The sequence below is a fragment of the Oncorhynchus tshawytscha genome, linkage group LG06, assembly GCF_018296145.1.
Source record: "Oncorhynchus tshawytscha isolate Ot180627B linkage group LG06, Otsh_v2.0, whole genome shotgun sequence".
Lineage (NCBI taxonomy): Eukaryota > Metazoa > Chordata > Actinopteri > Salmoniformes > Salmonidae > Oncorhynchus > Oncorhynchus tshawytscha.
Genome location: NC_056434.1, coordinates 38,667,001 through 38,687,039, shown reverse-complemented (window position 1 = coordinate 38,687,039; position 20,039 = coordinate 38,667,001). Strand labels below are relative to the sequence as shown.

At 40.3% G+C, this 20,039-nt stretch overlaps 1 protein-coding gene across 3 annotated transcripts in view; it reads right to left on the bottom strand.

Moving 5' to 3' along the window:
- Positions 1 to 19,101, bottom strand: part of LOC112253480 (furin) — a 194,998-nt gene extending 175,897 nt beyond the window's left edge. The window contains exon 1 of one of the 3 annotated variants that reach the window (XM_042323238.1): positions 18,302 to 19,101. The gene's annotated coding sequence lies outside the window, so the exon portion shown is untranslated. The remainder of the gene's footprint in view (positions 1 to 18,301) is intronic. The other 2 variants (XM_042323236.1, XM_042323237.1) reach the window with 2 other exon arrangements.
- Positions 19,102 to 20,039: the final 938 nt, after the last annotated feature.

Sequence of the window (20,039 nt, the reverse complement as noted above, 5' to 3'; positions counted from 1 at the left end):
ATGTCGTTCCACTTCATGATTGTGTCCCACTTGTTGATTCTTCAAAGAAATACAGTTTTATATCTTTATGTTTGAAGCCTGAAATGTGGCAAAAGGTCGCAAAGTTCAAGGGGGCCGACTACTTTCGCAAGGCACTGTATACACAAAGTAAACATTTTTCTTCATAACTATCATCTAGCTATATGTGAATCGTAGTAATCTAGCTAACCAGATAGTTTAACAGGCAAAAATGACTTATAAAATGAATGTTATGCAAGGTAGATGCAAATTCTTCGTGGGTAGCTAGCAAGCTAACAATTCTTATCTGGCTAGATAACAGTAGTAGCTAGTCATTTAGCCCTATTGACTTACTATCGGCTTGCGATCTACACACACTACAGTGGGTATTGTAGCCAGGTAGAGTGTTGGGCCAGTAACCGAAAGGTTGCTCGATTGAATCCGAGCTGACAAGGTAAAAATCTGTCATCCTGCCCCTGAACAAGGCAATTAACCCAGTGTTCCTAGGCCGTCATTGTAAATGAGAATTTGTTCTTAACTGACTTGCCTAGTTAAATAAAAAATGAACAAAAGCCTTAGATCTGTTTAAAACAGTCCTACCATAAGATATCCTAACTCTAGACTGAACCTCAAACTGTCCAAATGAGATAGAGGACCATCTTAGTGCTCATCACTGGACTGAGAAGAGTGAGGCAAGAAGGCCAATGAAATGTCATTGCTGATCATTATCACCATCAGTGTTTGCTGAAACTTCTGTAATAAAATGTAATTGATTTAGATACAGGTAACTGCCAAAATACTGGAAACACTTGAGTAAATGAGGGATAAAAAGTATATTGAAAGCAGGTGCTTCCACACAGGTGTGTTTCCTGAGTGGTGGTTCCTGGCTTAATTAAGATCCCATTATGTAGGGCCCTATGATATCCGTCATGAGGACAGAATCTGGTAATAAAAAAATGGAATCAACTGTAAAACGTGGAATATTGCAGAATTTTCCATAATTTGGCTAAATTATTTCATAATTGTAAAATTACAGACGAGTAGGCCTAGAGAAATAATTCTGTTTTCAATTGGGGTGGGTCGTGGGTGGAACCCTTACGTCACCTCACAACTTGGCTGTCACTTTGAGAAACATGTCGAAGAGGCGCCAATTAGTTAAAAAAAAAACGAATCATTCGACCCTAACCCCTAAATGCAGAGCAATACCCAGTTATTATTATGAGTCAGGCAATAAGCTGTTTTGCAAATTCTGTCAACATACTATTCATTGGACACGTAAAATTACGTGTGACAACCACTTAAAGTCTAAAGCCCATGTGAAGAACATGGAAAAGCACTGTGTTAGCCAGATCATACATCTTCAAACGACAATCACTATTGCAAGCGCATCAGCAGATTCAATACGATAATTTATTCAGGACTTTGTGGCTGTGTGCGCCGAGTCTGACATCCCCTTAGAAAAGCTAAGAAAGCTACGGCTGTTTCTAGTGAAGCATTGCAATCAGGGAAGAGCGTTACCCGAAAATGAGAGGAGCCTCCGTCAAACTTACCTGCCCCGTGTGTTCAATCAACATATGACTGCCGTCAAGGGATTGCAGAGCTCTAAACATCGTTATTGGTGAGTTAATTTAACAGCCTATTAATATACTGTTGCAATAGCCTACATTTACATTCTGCAATGTGAATTGTCCAGATGCAAATTGTGATATTCTAAACAAGTTATCATGGTGAAATATAGCGATGCATAATGTCAGCAGCTGTCTGCCTCCATCTAGCTAACTATCACAGCATCTATATTGTGTTTATACTTGAAATTTAAATAACACTTATTTTGTCACAATATTATTTTAGGTTAAAGCAATTAAAGTTGTTCCTTATTTTTCATTGCACGTGTTAAACCAGTACTTTCTGGTGGATATCATTTTCATGGACAGACGCAACTTTTCAACGTTTTCCCAAGCTGTACTAGCCTCCCTCTACAGCAACGATCTGAACCTGAATGATGCCTGGGCAGTGGTTACAGATAGTGCCTCCTACTGCCTGAAGGCATAAAAGGAGGTTCTGAAAGGAGTGATGCCCAACAGTGTCCATGTAACCTATCTCTGCCATGTAATCAATCTGGAGGTGAGACCTGGCACCACTACAAATATTTCTCTGAAGTTGTATCACTTGTGACATGGATGAGATCTGTCTTCTTTGAGAAGCCTGCCAGAAAGATAATATAGGTGAGATTCCTCATTATGAAGGAGTTTGAGCAGGTCAAGGCTTCTCCTGAAGCAGTGAGAATAGCTGGTTTGAAACAGTGAAGTACGTTGCAGAGCATGTTCATCTGTACAGAGTTTTTGTTGGCAGAAAAGTAATCAACCCGGACAGTCACAAACATCCTCAGCCAGCTGGAAACATGAGGAGAAGGTTGCTGCATTGTCGCCTAGATTCTTGTATTACTTTTTTTCCATTTACAATGAAACACTCAGTAGAACTCTGAATTGAAGCGCTAGCCTTGATTAAAAAAGTGCAATGTGTTGCATCATTACAAATGTACTGTTATCTTATTACATTGTTTACGTTTTATTCATTCACATTATTAGACACTCTTTCTGATGATAAAATTAGCATAAATCATAACACAAAATTCAGAAAAATGTCAACGGAAAGAACAGAATTTGGTAAAAAATTGAATAGATTTCATAAGGCCCTAATTATGCTTTGGCTCATGTATAAAAATACTGGGCAGGCCATTATTTTGGCTACCATGGCTATCCCCTGATAGATTGACAATGCCCCCATCCACAGGCAGCGAGTAGTCACTGAATGGTTTTATGAGAATGAAAATGATGTAAACCATATGCCATGGCCGTTTCGGTCACCAGATCTCAACCCAATTGAACGCTTTTGCGAGAATCTGGAGCGGTGCGTCAGACAGCTTTTCCACCACCATCAACAAAACACCAAATTATGGTAAATATTGTGGAAGAATGGTGTCACATCCCTCCAATAAAGTTACAGACAATTGTAGAATCTATGCCAAGGTGCATTGAAGCTGTTCTGGCTCGTGGTGACCCAACACCCTATTAAGACAAGTTGGTGTTTCCTTTATTTCGGCAGTTACATATTAGGCCTATATCTGAATCCTACTTTTGAAACACTTCTGGAGTAGCTATCCAGCTTTCCTTTCTTCCAATGCCATCTTAAAACATAATGGTCAAGTTACCAGGTTGTTAACCAGAGTTAATCTTGGAAACACAAAACTACATTCTGTTATGAGATATTTTGAAGAATGCCTAATCAGACTTCTTACAGGTGACGTGCAAAGGGAAGTGAACTTTTACAGATTCAAAAGTGCTTCCCATTCTTAAGTTTTGTTTTTGCATCTTTAACATTCTGTTTTGTACATCAGCTTCAAACAGCCGAAAAAACAATATTTTTGGTAATTGAAAAGATATTTCACAGCGGTTTCGATGGCACATTGATTCTCTCCCAAACTCGGTTCTGGGGCCCCCCTGGATGCACGTTTTGTTTTTTTGCCCTAGCACTACACAGTTGATTTAAATAATCAAAGCTTGATGATGAGTTGGGGGGGCCCAGAACCAAGTTTGGGAAACCCTGCTCTAAACTATACATTGCTTGTTTTGTCACATAAAATGAAATTAGGCGAACTATTAGAATTTTAGCAACCAGGAAATGGGGGCGGGATTTCTGCATATTGCAGCTTTTAACTTTCATATCAATGAGATCATTTTCAAAAAACAAAAAGGTTAAATTACTCAAAACACACAGTTTAAAATTACACTGCCATATTTCCATGTTACGATGACCACCTGTTCTAATTAGCTAGATAGCGCCTTCGAACACATGTCTGTAAGTCGCTCAGGATAAGAGCATCTACTAAATTACTAAAATGTCAAATGCAGGCGAAGAACGACACCAGAACATTTTTGCAACTGAAAAACACTGTCGGCTGCAACTGTTAAAATGGGTTAAACCAGAGTATAGAAAGTGTTTGTTTTGCAATTGTGAAATTATTTTGATGTGATATGAAAGTCACTTTACGTTTCTACAATACGATTCACAATTAGATAGAGTATTTGGTTGTTTTGTGTGCCAGAGCCAGTTTCCCTCTGAACATAACCTATAAGGTCCTTGGACGTTAAAGGAGTAGGCTCGCCTACACTCCTTAACAGTACATTCTTGGGCTAACTGGACACTAAACAATGATACAAATCTATACCACACAAATAAAACATTGCCATTCAGTGTATTATCTGGGTGAATATTATAGCTACAGTTAACTGGCAATTATGCAAAAAATTGACTGCTGTACTTACACATGCAGCAGCCTACTGTTTACCTTCTGTAACAAACTGATACTGGAGTTGGGTGATGCTGTTTCACTCAAAGACTTAGTGAAGCTGATATCTCCTTCAGAACTCTCTTTAAATATAGTAGCATTGAATGACCCTATCCCTCCCTTTTTCCAGCTGACTTGAGTTCCAGTCACTCCTAAAGCGCTCTCTGGTCCCTGTATACGCACCACTACCAATTTGAAAGGAGAACTCCCTAATTTGACTATATTATCCACCCTCTTGGCGCTGTTGTAGATCTGAAAGAAATGGATAGGTGTTAGCAGCAATATGGCAAAACCCAGGCAAGGTGAAATACAGTAATTACATTGTTTAAACCTAACCATGCCTCAAAGCTAATGGCGAGCCTTGGGAGCTATGGGTCGATGTGGGATTCAGCAGCACTACACTACTGAGAAGTGGAGGAGTTCAGCACAGTGATTACCACACTGTGTGTGTATTCATTACTGTTTTAATGTGATCAAAAAGTAGTTGGGTGGCAGCTATAACTGGAGGTAAGTCTGCGTATCAGCAGCTGTAAACGACACCAACTTGTCTTTCTCTCTGCATTATCAGACTGGAGAGTGCCAAGGATTGATCAGTATTGGTCTATACAAAGCAGGTAGGTAGATCTTGTAAAATGATACAGAAAAACTGACAGTGATCCAGGATGAACCTATCTGCTGTTGAAGAGCATGAATTGGCAGTTTGAAACAGTTTCTCCTGATAAAGATGAAGACAAGCAGCGACAAAGTGCTCTCAAGAACCTAAACACCCAACAAGGGCGTGTCAACACCCACATTTTTAATGAATTTATTTGCAAATGATGGTGTTATTTACTTTTGTTATTGACCAAATACTTATTTTCCACCATAATTTGCAAATAAATTCATTAAAAATCCTACAATGTGATTTTCTGGATTTTTTCCCCCTCATTGTGTCTGTCATAGTTGAAGTGTACCTATGATGAAAATTACAGGCCTCTCTCATCTTTTTAAGTGGGAGAACTTGCACAATTGGTGGCTGACTAAATACTTTTTGCCCCACTGTACCTATTGTTCACCTAATACATTTTTTGCACTATTGGTTAGAGCCTGTAAGTAAGCATTTCACTGTAAGGTTGTATTCGGCACACGTGACAAATAAACTTTGATTTGGTGGCATTGTCATGCTGGAGGGTCATGCCAGGATGAGCCTGCAGGAAGGGTACCACATGAGGGAGGAGGATGTCTTCCCTGTAAAGCACAGTGTTGAGATTGCCTGCAATGACAACAAGCTCAGTCCAAAGATGCTGTGACACACCGCCCCCAGACCATGATTGACCCACCACCTCGATCCCGCTCCAGAGTACAGGCCTCGGAGTAACGCTCAGTCCTTCGATGATAAACGCGAATTCGACAGATTATTTCACTGTATCACAATTCCAGTGGGTCAGATGTTTACATACACTAAGTTGACTGTGCCTTTAGACAGCTTGGAAAATTCCAGAAAATGATGTCATGGGTTTAGAAGCTTATTGTGGGAAGCCTGTGGAAGGCTACCCAAAACAATTGAAAGGCAATGCTACCAAACACTTAATTAGTATATGTAAACTACTGACCCACTGGGAATGTGATGAAAGAAATAAAAGCTTAAATAAATACATCTCTATTATTCTGACATTTCCCATTCTTAAAATAAAGTGGTGATCCTAACTGATCTAAGACTGGGAATTTTTACTAGGATTAAATGTCAGGAATTGTGAAAAATGAGTTTAAATGTATTTGGCTGAGGTGTATGTAAACTTCCAAACTTCAACTGTATGTACACACACACACACACATTTTTTTTGTTCATTTAAAATAAAATTGATCAGAAATACGGTGTAGACATTGTTAATGTTGTAAATGACTATTGTAGCTGGAAACAGCTGATTTTTAATGGAATAGCTACATAGGGGTTCAGAGGCCCATTATCAGTAACCATTACTCCTGTGTTCCAATGGCACGTTGTGTTAGCTAGTTCAAGTTTATAATTTTAAAAGGTTAATTGATCATTAGAAAACCCTTTTGCAATTATGTTAGCACAGCACAAAACTGTTGTTCTGATTAAATAAGCAATAACTGGCCTTTAGACTAGTTGAGTATCTGGAGCATCAGAATTTGTGGGTTCTATTACAGGTTCAAAATGGCCAGAAACAAATAACTTTCTGCTGAAACTCATCAGTCTATTCTTGTTCTGAGAAATGGATTCTATTCCATGTGGGAAATTGCCTGTGTACTACTTCCTTCAGAGAACAGCGCAAACTGGCTTTAACCAGAATATAAAGAGGAGTGGGAGGCCCCGGTGCACAACTGAGCCAGAGGACAAGTACATTAGCGTGTCTAGTTTGAGAAACAGATGCCTCACAAGTCCTCAACTGGCAGCTTCATTAAATAGTACCCACAAAACACCAGTCTCAACGTCAACAGTGAAGAGGCGACTCCCGGATGCTGGCCTTCCACACAGTACCAGTCAAAGGTTTGGACACACCTATACCTTCAAGGGTTTTTCTTTATTTGGACTATTTTCTACATTGTTCTGACATCAAAACTATGGAATAACACACATGGAATCATGTAGTAACTAAAAATCGTGTTAACCAAATCAAAATATATTTGAGATTCTTCAAAGTAGCCACCCTTTGCCTTGATGACAGTTTTGAACACTCTTGGCATTCTCTCAACCAGCTTCATGAGGAATACTTATCCAACAGTCTGGAAGGAGTTCCCACATATGCTGAGCATGTCTTGGCTGCTTTTTCTTCACTGTGGTCAAACTCATCCTAAAACTTCTCAGTTGGGTTAAGGTCAGGTGATTGGAGGCTAGGTCATCTGATGCAGCAATCCATCACTCTCCTTCTTGATCGAATAGCCCTTACACAGCCTAGAGCTGTGTTTTGAGTAATTGTCCTGTTGAAAAACAAATGATAGTCCCACTAAGCGCAAACCAGATGGGATGGTGTATTGCTGCAGAATGCTGTGGTAGACATGCTGGTTAAGTGTGCCTTGAATTCTAAATAAATCACTGACAGTGTCACCAGCAAAGAACTCCACACCACCACCTCCATGCTTCACGGTGGAAACCACACATACAGAGACAATCTGTTCACCTACTCTGCATCTCACAAAGACCCGGTGGTTGGAACCAAAACTCTCAAATTTGGACTCATCAGACCAAAGGGCAGATTCCCACCAGTCTAAAGTACATTGCTCATGCTTCTTCACCCAAGCAAGTCTCTTCTTATTGGTGTCCTTTAGTAGTGGTTTCTTTGCAGTAATTCAACCATGAAGGCCTGATTCACACAGTCTCCTCTGAACAGTTGATGGTGAGATGTGTCTGTTACATGAACTCTGTGAAGCATTTATTTGGACTGCAATCTGAAGTGAAGATTAACTCTAATGAACTTATCCTCTGCAGCAGAGGTAACTCTGGGTCTTCCTTTCCTGTGGCAGTCCTCAAGAGAGCCAGTTTCATCATAGTGCTTGATGGTTTTTGCGACTGCACTTGAAGAAACTTTCAAAGTTCTTGACATTTTATGGATTAACTGACCTTTGTGTCTTAAAACCTGTTATGGCTGCATCCCTTTGTTCTCAATTTCCACCTGAAGACATACCCAAATCTAACTGCCTGTAGATCAGCCCCAGAGGCAAGGATATGCATATTCTTGGTATCATTTGAATGGAAACATTCTGAAGGTTGTGGAAATGTTAATTGAATGTAGGAGAATATAACACAGTAGATCTGGTGGAAGAAAAGAGAAAGAAAGAGCATACGTTTTCTGTTTTTTATTTTTGTAGTATCATCTTTCACATGTACTAGAATAGCCACACAGTCAGATAGGATGCTGGAGATAATTTGGATGGATAACACAAGAGGGCAACTGTAGGTGTGCAAAGTTTCAGACTGATAACTTCAGGAATGGGTGAGCTACATGACATTTAGCATGAAGTCACCCAGGTGTCCCACACAAGTTGCCCAAATGTACCCAACTGGCCGAATTGGTGAAATTACCTATAACTATATACAGCAGTGCAAATAACTATATACAACACATCAAAAAGCAATTTTAACACACACACACACAAAAAAATGTTTACATTTAAAAAAGATTTTTTTTTTTTTTTTTTTTTTTTTTTTTTTAAAACAGTACACCCCTTGGAAGTCCTCATCACAGTATTTTGCTGCCTGTGCCATGTCCCATAGCAGTCTCTTTCTGATGTAAAGCAGAGGCAAACTGAACAGGTGGTGCATTTCATGCGACACAGAACACAACGACGCCTCCATGCTGTGCCCTTTTGGCCCTGAGGCACAGTCATGCCTGCAGTAATGAACTGTGGCATATGAACACCACTGGGGGCACAGGTAGAGCGGGCAGCTTGGCACCGGGGGCTCCCAGTCGGAGTCGCTATCACTGTGAAAGAAAACATTAAAAAAATATTTGTATTGTATGAGCCTTTTATCATCACATAAAATAAACAGATATGTATTGTATAGAGCAGAGGGAACAGTCCCTAAGGTGAAGTGCTGTTCCATTCAACTCCGGCCATTGTTGTATATATATGTGTATATATATATATATATATATATATACATACATACACACACACACACACACACACACACACACACACACACACCCCCAAACAAACAAACCACACATTTCATTGCAAAAAAATATATATATTTGTATTTTTTATATGTTATATATATATATTTATTTTTTTATATTTCAAAAAACGGCATTAGCACTTACCCGTCCAGAAGTACGTCCTGTCCTTGCAGAAACAGCTCCTCAGTTCGTTTGAATCATAACACCCCAAGATTCCTCAAACAAACAAAAAAATCTGTCTCGCTTTCACTTTTTCACTTTCACTTTAGACTTTGACTTCGCTTTACATGATTTATTCGCCATGATATCTTCAATGAAATCGTTGAAACTACAACTTTCCGAAATACAGCTGCGCGTAAAAAGCCTTACAGCAACTCCTCTGATCGTCAAGGCGAGAATGGAGTTCCCTGTGCGTGCGATTACAAACAAGGAATTGTGGTCCAACCCAAAACCATTACATACTGGCGTTTACCTCAGCTCATTGGCTATCTACCCAGCTAGATTTCAAGAAGATCAGTGGTCATTGGACAGAAATATAGTCAATCAATGAAGCTTCGCTAAAATTATTGGTGCGTAAGGTAGTCATTTATCGTTGTCTTCAAATCAGCTCACTTCGGTCAATACTCCCCGCAAAAAAACAATGACATTTGGCTGTGTTGCAAACATCCAGAGGAATCCACTGAAACCAACCATGACTAGATAAACGATTGTTTACAGGGGGGTATCACGTCGAATGCTCTGTAAAAAATTGATAGAGATGGAATTCACGGCACAAACGGTTTACAAAATGTTTCGATTTAGGCTATAAAAATGGACTTTATCAAAGAAAATGGTACTTCATTTGATCACTGGGACCCTCAGGAAGAGAAATAAGAGCAAGATATCAGAATGTAAGTCATAATTTTACCTTCAGATGCAAATGTGTAAAAACTGTCATGGCGGAAAATGTTTCTGTTGTTGATTGCTCTTCTCAAACAAAAGCATGGGATTTGTTCTCTGTAATAGCTATTTTAAATTGGAAAACGTAGTTTGATTACCAAGATTCTAATCTTTTGAAGGGTGTAAGACACTTGCATTTTCAAGAATGTTTAATGTTACGAAGTTGTATTTTTAGTTGTCACTCTGAAATTTCCCCTGATGTTGGTCCCTGTACGGGGATCGCAGGCATAACAAGTTTTAATTAAAGTAATGATGGACTGTTGTTTCTCTTTGCTTATTTGAGCTGTTCTTGCCATAATATGGACTTGGTATTTCACCAAATACCCCTATCTTCTGTATACCACCCCTATGTCATATCACACCTGATTGGCTCAAATGCATTAAGAAGGAAAGACTGGAAAGCCCAGGCCGATAGTGGTAAAGTTCCTGAGGTTCAAGGACAAGGTAGCTGTTCTGGAAAGAGCCACGAACTTGAGAAGAACGCATATCTTCCTCAATGAGAACTATCCTGAAGCTGTGTGTCAGAAAAGGAAAGAAATTATACCAGCCATGAAAGCTGCCAGAGCGCGTGGGGACATTGCTTACATCTGCTATGACAGGCTCATTTTCCAAGCCTGGAAGGGACGAGAGAGCAAAGCCTATAGGTTCGTAGTTTCAACCCATAGGCTTTGCTCTCTCATCCCTTCCAAGCTTGGAAAAGGCAATCTGAGGCAATCTGATGTATTTTCATGGTGTCTTTAACCACTTGCAACTGACTCTGCACTGCATTGTCATATCTACACACGTCAATTTCAGATATCCAAAAGTACTTTACGCTTGAGCTTGTGTTTTCCTGTAGTTTGCTGTACAGATCTTTTGGGGTCTGGATATCTGCTCCCATTTTCACCATGTCATCAGCACTACGTACGTTTGCCTTCTCCACCGACTTCATCAGGAGCACCTTTACCGTATCCCTTCTCTGAGAAGATCCATGTTACTTCTTTGAATCCCAAAAGAAATGGAAGTGTGCTGAATAGGTCAAATATTATTTTTGCTCTGGTACTGTGTGACAGGATAGCCACTCATGAAGTGAAGAATAGTTATAGAGGGATTTTGCCCCTTCACTTCCTTCAAAATAGGCTCAAGGTGTGCTCACATGGCTCTTTCATCGTGGCGGACGCTATTAGATAATGTAGCATATGACTGGCACCCCTGAAACGTGTACAATACACTAGTATGCAATTAACATGCATAGTTTTCTGAGAAGTCCATGTGAACAACTACTTCATTGTCACCGATGTTTTCTTTAAGATTTCGGCACTTAGTGCCTCCCGGGTGGCGCAGTGGGGACTCTGGGTTCTTGCCCGGGCTCTGTTGCAGCCGGCCGCGACCGGGAGGTCCGTGGGGCGACACACAATTGGCCTAGCGTCATCCGGGTTAGGGAAGGTTTGGCCGGTAGGGATATTCTTGTCTCATCGCGCACCAGCGACTCCTGTTGCTGGCCGGGCGCAGTGCGAGCTAACCAAGGTTGCCAGGTGCACGGTGTTTCCTCTGACACATTGGTGCGGCTGGCTTCCGGGTTGGATGCGCGCTGTGTTAAGAAGCAGTGCGGCTTGGTTGGGTTGTGTATCGGAGGACGCATGACCTTCAACCTTCGTCTCTCCTGAGCCCGTACGGGAGTTGTAGCGATGAGACAAGATAGTAGCAACTAAACAATTGCATACCATGAAATTGGGGATAAAAAAAGGGGTACAATTTTTTCAAAAATAAAAAAAGATTTCGGCACTTCTCAACTTGATGAAATGGTGCTTGGCGAGCAGGTCGAGTTTTGGATTCAGGATTCTGTTCAGATCCTGCCATGCGCCTGTCTTTTGTTTTTTTCACGTCTTTTCTTCATTGCTGTCTCCTCTCTTTCCCATTGCTGCCATGTGGTGTTCACTTCAGGCAGAGCTAGTTCTACCTCACTGTAAAAACTTTGGGAAGGACTAGTCTCTGAACTTTTTCTTTGTGCTTCGTTACGGTGTCTTTCTTCCCAGGCAGAAGTCTGCTATTTTCATCCCTACACAATAATTTAGTGACCTTTGCCTTCTTCTCTGCAACCAGTTTCTTTCTCCCTCTTTGCTTGTTTCTTTCTCATTTTCTTTTTGACAGTGCAAGTTGTATTTCAAGTCTGATCATTTGTTGCTTCAACTGTGCTTTTTCTTTGCCTAACTGGATATATTCTCTACATCACTTTTCTCTGGGGTTGATGAAGCAAGTGGTTGTCCCTGCTATGTTGGTGGCATCTCAGGTGGGTAATGTTAAGGTGGTTGGCTTTGCTGTGGAGTTGAGTGTTGAGGTGGGTGCTGCTGTTGAGCTTGTAGATTGCTCAGGGTGCTCCTCAAGATGGTCACCATCCATGGACACTGGAGTGAGGTTTAGCACAGCATGCATTTGCCTCTGACTCCTCTGGTTTTTCCTCCGTTTATCCCTTCTCCTTTCAGCTGCAGAGGTCGTCATCTCCCTACCTGGGCGATGGTCTATGTGCCCATCCTCCTTACATTTGCGGTAGCTAAAGACAAGACGAATATAATTACAGAGATATAGTGCAGGCTATAGTCAAAATGACTTACAATACATGAATATTTCCTAAACGCTATTGTAAACAACCTTTGCGTAATAGCCCACAGCTTAGTCTGACACCCATACATTGTATTGATTACCTAAAAGATCTAGCCTTCTTCAAATGAGTGTGAACCTAATTGAACTTAGTCTTAATTCAGGTTTGCTGGTTACTGAACTGTACTTGTCACTGCATGACCACTATAATAACTAGGCTTCCTGCTCAGATGCCACTCTTCCCTAACAAGAGGATCGGAGTTCTTCCAGGCCCTGAACAGTGCAACTCTCTCTTTGTTGGATAGAAGCACCTATCTATAAGTACATATATTCCCTCAATATCAAAACTGTACTGATAAAACACTAATAAAAACTTTTATTAAATTCTTATGACTTGAATATGTGACTTCACAAAAAACAAATAACTATGATAATGTTGTCATTACGTTTGTTTTTCACAATGTAATAGATAAACAAAATATTCCTTAACACATAAAAATACATACACAGTTGAAGTCGGAAGTTTACATACACTTAGGTTGGAGTCATTAAAACTCTTTTTTCAACCACTCCACAAATTTCTTGTTAACAAACTATAGTTTTGGCAAGTCGGTTACGACATCTACTTTGTGCATGACACAAGTAATTTTTTCCAATTGTTTATAGACATATTATTTCCCTTATTCACTGTATCACAATTCCAGTGGGTCAGAAGTTACAGAACATACACTAAGTAGAACAGAACATACACTAATTTGACTGTGCCTTTAAACAGCTTGGAAAATTCCAGAAAATATCATGGCTTTAGAAGATAATTGACATAATATGAGTCAATTGGAGGTGTACTTGTGGATGTATTTCAAGGCCTACCTTCAAACTCAGTGCCTCTTTGCATGACATCATGGGAAAATCAAAAGAAATCAGCCAAAACCTCAGAAAAGAAATGTAGACCTCCACAAGTCTGGTTCATCCTTGTGAGCAATTTCCAAACACCTGAAGGTACCACATTCATCTGTACAAACAATGGTATGCAAGTATAAACACCATGGGACCACGCAGCCGTCATACCGCTCAGGAAGGAGACGCGTTCTGTCTCCAAGAGATTAAAATACTTGTGAGAAGTGCAAATCAATCCCAGAACAACAGTAAATGACCTTGTGAAGATGCTGGAGGAAACCGGAACAAAAGTATCTATATCCACAGTAAAACAAGTCCTATATCATCATAACCTGAAAGGCCGCTCGACAAGGAAGAAGCCACTGCTCCAAAACCGCCATAAAAAAGCCAGACTACGGTTTGCAATTGCACATGGGGACAAAGATCATACTTGTTGGAGAAATGTCCTCTGGTCTGATGAAACAGAAATAGAACCGTTTGGCCATAATGACCATCGTTATGTTTGGAGGAAAAGGGGGGATGCTTGCGAGGCGAAGAACACCGTCCCAACCGTGAAGCACAGTGGTGGCAGGATCATGTTGTGTGGGTTCTTTGCTGCAGGAGGGACTGGTGCACTTCACAAAATAGATGGCGTCATGAGGCAGGACAATTATGTGGATATATTGAAGCAACATCTCAAGACACCAGTCAGGAAGTTAAATCCTGGTCGCAAATGGGTCTTCCAAATGGATAATGACCGCAAGCATACTTCCACAGTTGTGGCAAAATGGCTTAAGGACAATAAAGTCAAGGTATTGGAGTGGCCAACACAAAGCCTTGACCTCAATCCTATAGAACATTTGTGGGCAGAAATGAAAAAGTGTGTGCGAGCAAGGAGGCCTACAAACCTGACTCAGTTACACCAGCTCTGTCAGGAGGAATGGGCCAAAATTCATCCAACTTATTGTGGGAAGCTTGTGGAAGGCTACCCAAAACATTTGACCCAAGTTAACCAATTTAAAGGCCCTACTAACAAATACTAATTGAGTGTATGTAAACTTCTGACCCACTAAGAATGTGATGAAGAAATAAAAGCTGAAATAAATAATTCTCTCTACTATTTTTCTGACATTTCACATTCTTAAAATAAAGTGGTGATCCTAACTGACCTAAGACAGGGGATTTTTACTAGGATTAAATGTCAGGAATTGTGAAAAACTGAGTTTAAATGTATTTGGCTATGGTGTATGTAAACTTCCGACTTCAACTGTAAATGTCATCAATAAAATATACACTACATTCCCTAAAAGCTTAAGAATAGTCCTAAAAAACAAAAACTATATACATGTGTCATGCAAAGTAATGAATGACATAATTGACACTCCGTATGACAAAAAACAGCCTGAACTATTATTTGACCCTGCTGGTCATCTCTGAACATTTGAACATCTTGGCCATGTTCAAATCAAATCAAATCAAATTTTATTTGTCACATACACATGGTTAGCAGATGTTAATGCGAGTGAAGCGAAATGCTTGTGCTTCTAGTTCCAACAATGCAGTAATAACCAACAAGTAATCTAGCTAACAATTCCAAAACTACTACCTTATAGACACAAGTGTAAGGGGATAAAGAATATGTACATAAAGCTATATGAATGAGTGATGGTACAGAGCGGCATAGGCAAGATACAGTAGATAGTATTGAGTGCAGTATATACATATGAGATGAGTATGTAAACAAAGTGGCATAGTTAAAGTGGCTAGTGATACATGTATTACATAAAGATGCATTAGATGATATAGAGTACAGTATATACGTATACATATGAGATGGATAATGTAGGGTATGTAGACATTATATTAGGTAGCATTGTTTAAAGTGGCTAGTGATATATTTTACATCAATTTCCGATCAATTCCCATTATTAAAGTGGCTGGAGTTGAGTCAGTGTGTTGGCAGCAGCCACTCAATGTTAGTGGTGGCTGTTCTTTTATAATCTCCACCCGGCACAGCCAGAAGAGGACTGGCCACCCCTCATAGCCTGGTTCCTCTCTAGGTTTCTTCCTAGGTTCTGGCCTTTCTAGGGAGTTTTTCCCAGTCACTGTGCTTCTACACCTGCAATGTTTGCTGTTTGGGGTTTTAGGCTGGGTGACATCAACTGATGTAAAAAGGGCTTTATAAATACATTTGATTGATTGATTGAACTTATTCTACAGGCCCATCCACCTATGAAAAAATTATGACCTTGATCTACAGCTTTTTAAAGTAATTTCACATCAAATATGACATTTTAAAATATATATTTTTTAAAGAGTTGTATCGTATGACAGGACATTATAGTGTACCAGTGACCAAAAAGGTGAAATAATCAACATTTTAGGGGAGACTTACTGACCTTTCTGCACTGTGCGGAGGTCTTCTGAATCTTCTTTCTGATGCAATATCCTGTCATGTGACTATCGCAAAGAATTGTCTGAAATGGCTCCTGAATGTCTGTTATACTGAATGACATTTAATGAAATCCCAATGTATGGACTAAAGTATTTTAAAGCATAAAAATGTAATACATTTTAGGATCCTCACCATTATTTTGTATTTATCAATACAGATACCCTCACAATTATGCCAGAGGAGTTTATTGGATTTTTATGGTTGTTTATAAAAAAAATCTATGCATATTGATTTTAGTTGTGGACAGTTAATCCTAATGGCATTTTGCTACTTCTGAGCTCTATAGCTCCCTGAATTCCCATTATTAATAATGAATACTCTTATGCCTATAAATAGGGGAAAGTTAGATCTTATATTGTATTTTTATAATACTGTAAATATGCTTCGGACACCAAAATGGACACTTCACGTCATTGACCCAGGGCCCTATAAAATCAAGTTGTGTTTTGGTAAATTCTATTTTCCAGGTTTCTGAGTTCTTCCCCCCCCCAGGTTTTCACTCTCAAAATCACACTTTTAGGGGGAGCACAACAATGCTTAAATCACATCAGGAGTCCACGGCTAGGTAGGTCTCCTTTGCAGTCAACATTTGATGAGGAAGGTTTTTTGGGGAAAGCCTTTAAAAATGTTAATTCAAACAGCGCATGATGACTGAATTGCGCATCACAATTGACAGAGAATTGTGAAAGAATAATAAACAGGGTTGTTTTTGTTTATATTTCCATAGAAAAGATAACTCAGAGGACCTATCATCTGTCAATTGCGCATCACCAAACTTTTTGAATACCTGGTCTATATACCCATTGTTGCATACCCATTGCTGTTTGAATAAATCTTTATAAAAAATAAGCTAATTGTTAACCAAAAACTAGCGTGACCAGCTAAAACAATTTCTACGCCACCCTAGAGACCAATAAACATTTTTTTTAAAGAGTGTAGCACTGCCAAGTCAAAGGGTCGCAAATGCGAGTGGTTTGGTTGCAGTTTTGAGCCCTGTGTCCTAGCTCTGGCTGACTCATTCTTAGAAAGGCTTATATTCCAGGAGTTTCTACTGAACCGCAGAGGAGTGAAACAGAGCATACCACCACAAATCCTCTCTAGAGACACACAATGCTCAGGGAGTGGAACAATAATCATCACAGCAGTGGGAGACACACACACACACACCTGGAGGCCTCCACATGGCAGGCAGTGACCTCGGTTCTCATCTTCAGATTGTGGATCTGCTGTGTAAAGGTGAGTCACTGAGGCTGCTGTGGCTAGGTATCACTGTCTCCTCTCTCTCTGAGCTCAGCTCACTTTGTACAGAGGAGCATACTTAAGGAAGAATGCAGCAACTCTTGGAGGACAATGAAAGTGCACTTATAGTTTGTTTTAAACTCACAAAATAACATTTTTGGAAGTGAACTTTATTTGTCCTTGAAAAGTTGCTGAATTTCCCCTTCATTTTCAGTCTGACTCAGCTGGCTCTACTAAGGAAAACACAAAGAGAGTGGGTGAATGCTGCCAGCCACTGACAAGCACCAGCCCATAGTACTGCTAGGGGCATTAATCCACTGATACAACCTGAGTCAATGGAATCCTCAGGAGGGTTGTATGTCAGCATTACCATTATATCACCCTGACAGTGACTCTATACCTCCTTAGAACCAATGAACAAAACATCAAGGCCCTCCCTGCAGATCTGTGTCACCTAAATAAAGGCCATTCCCAAATTGAGTGTCATTTCAATAGGATTCAGGTCACTCTAGAAACCATCCGGTCAATATGTTCAACAGTTACAGCCAGAGTTAGCCAGTCAGAGAAGTTCACAGGTAAACAAAACAACCGCTCCTGAACGTAGAACTAAAAGGCTAAGACGTTGGACCTGATAAGTAACCAAAACATCTACTTTAAAAAGTGCAAATCGTGTCATGCAGTGTAAATCCTATTGGAAAACTCTGCATATGTACAGTACAACTCCGCCACACTTCACGTTGTTTTGCATTCTACAGTAATGTAAGACCTTCGTTTTACCCTGCTGAGATTCCTATGGGCATGAATGATCAGATATACAATAGCCAGAGGATGGATTAGCTGGGTCACAGAAAGTTCATTTTTAGAACAAAAACTGACTCTCCTATATACAATAGCCAGAGGATGGATTAGCTGGGTCACAGAAAGTTCATTTTTAGAACAAAAACTGACTCTCCTATAAGCTTGTCATTTGTTTCTTTGATACTTATCTTCAGACCAGTCATATTATGTCGGCTCACTGTAACTCCTGATCTTATTATCAATGACGTATGCTACTCAAAATGCCAATAACATAGTAATAAGTAATAGCAATATTTATGCAAAACAAATCATACAAAAGTGATTTAGGCATTTATATAGGGAAAAAAATAAAATGAAGGAACAAATAAAAACACACAATCGACTATGATGAAGGCAAGTAAATGTCTTACTTTAGAAACAAACAAAAAATATATTATGCCAAGATCTTACCACGAGTTATCTCTTTGAGGACCTGCACTTCAATAAGCAAGCTTCGTAGAGCTGGTTTAATTTCAAATAAAATCAGACAGCTGGCTGGTCCTGTGTAGCTAGAGCACCGATGTTCGCCGAACTCCCGAGTCCTAGCTCCAAATTGTGAAGTGAAGTATTGACAGCGCTGTCAGACACTGGAAGAGAATGCGCTCTTATGCTACCCTATGCCTCTCATTAATTCGTTCCCTCCCAGCCCGCCAAGGCACTACCCACATCGGGATACCTTCAACTCCAACCTCTTTGCTCAAAGAGCAAAACAACACACGTTGGCTATGACTTGTACCATTCTGTCGGATGAAAGAACCAAATCATGTCTCAACTGCCTGGTTGACAGCTCTCTCTCCTCTCGAGGCGTGGCTCGGAACTCTGTGGAGTTACTCGTGTGACATACCCAGACACCAAGTCCCCCGGTGTATCGTGGTACTGCAATATTGTCACCCCTCTGTTATCTTTGGTTCAGAGTAAACTTTCCACGTCTTCTCGTTGCCTCTCATGGTGGTCGTTTCAGCTAGCCTCCGTCCGAGTAACGTTAACTAGCTAGCTAGGACTTCCAACACGTTTTTTTCCAGCTATGTAACGTTAGGGCATTCAACACAATTCCGTGACATGCATACTGCTCTATTCGAGCAAACTATTATATCTAAAGCATATTGTAAAATTCTAAAAATGTCATAAATTCCTTTATACGAGAAACTGACATCGTCCACTTGGTTAGGAATCGTGCCGCGTTCAAGTGCTATTTGGAACTAAGAAACTCTGATATTCCCGACTCGCTAACTGGTTGTAGTTAATCACGTGCCACGTTCAACGAATTAGTACATCGGATATTTGAACGCTGCATTTACAAGCTACAAATCCCAGGAAGTAAATCCACACGCCCAGCCCTACGTCATCGTTACATCACAGAGTTTCTAAACCCAGAGGCGCAACATCACGAGACTTCCGGGAACGCTTGCGAAATAGACCAGTCCGGGGTTTGAGAAGTCAATGAGAGAAGTGAACAATTCTTCCTTAGTTGTTAAATTTCTCGAAATCGAAAAAAGCAGCACTTAGATTCCACCCAATGACTTAAGTAGTTGAACATGTTATTACTCCAACCTCGTGAAAGTAACCTTACATAGTGGCACATGCGCAGTTCTTCGCGACCCGATGCCAGGCAAAGTCGCCATGACAATTTCAGGGTGCGTTCGTAAATTAATTTCGGATATCTTCTCCTTTCTCTCGTCTGAGTGTGTCAGAGCGCAGAATATGCATTTATGAATGCACAACACCCGTTGAATATGACAGGTGTCAGTAAAGGTTGGAAAAAACGGAGTTTAACTGTTGCTAGCAGCACAGTTAGTCGCTACCGCCCAAGATAACATGAAAACAGCCTAGCTCTGCTAGGGCGAGTAAAATGATCAGAATGATGTGTTCTCTAATTTTTGTCAGGAAGTAGCTAGCAAACTAGCCAATTTAAGACAGTTAACTTGGGTGCTTGACTGCCGTTGTGTGGTCAGAACGCTCGGATCAACTCCGTTAGAGCGTCCAGTCTGCGCTCTGAACGCTCCTGGAGCGAATCGCTCTGAATTTATGAACAGACAATCTGACGATTCTGAATTTACGAACGACAGGAGCGCACTCGAGAGGGATTTTACGAACACACTCTTAGTCTATCTTCATAATTTAATGTCTTTGGTTAGATCATACGTGGTGC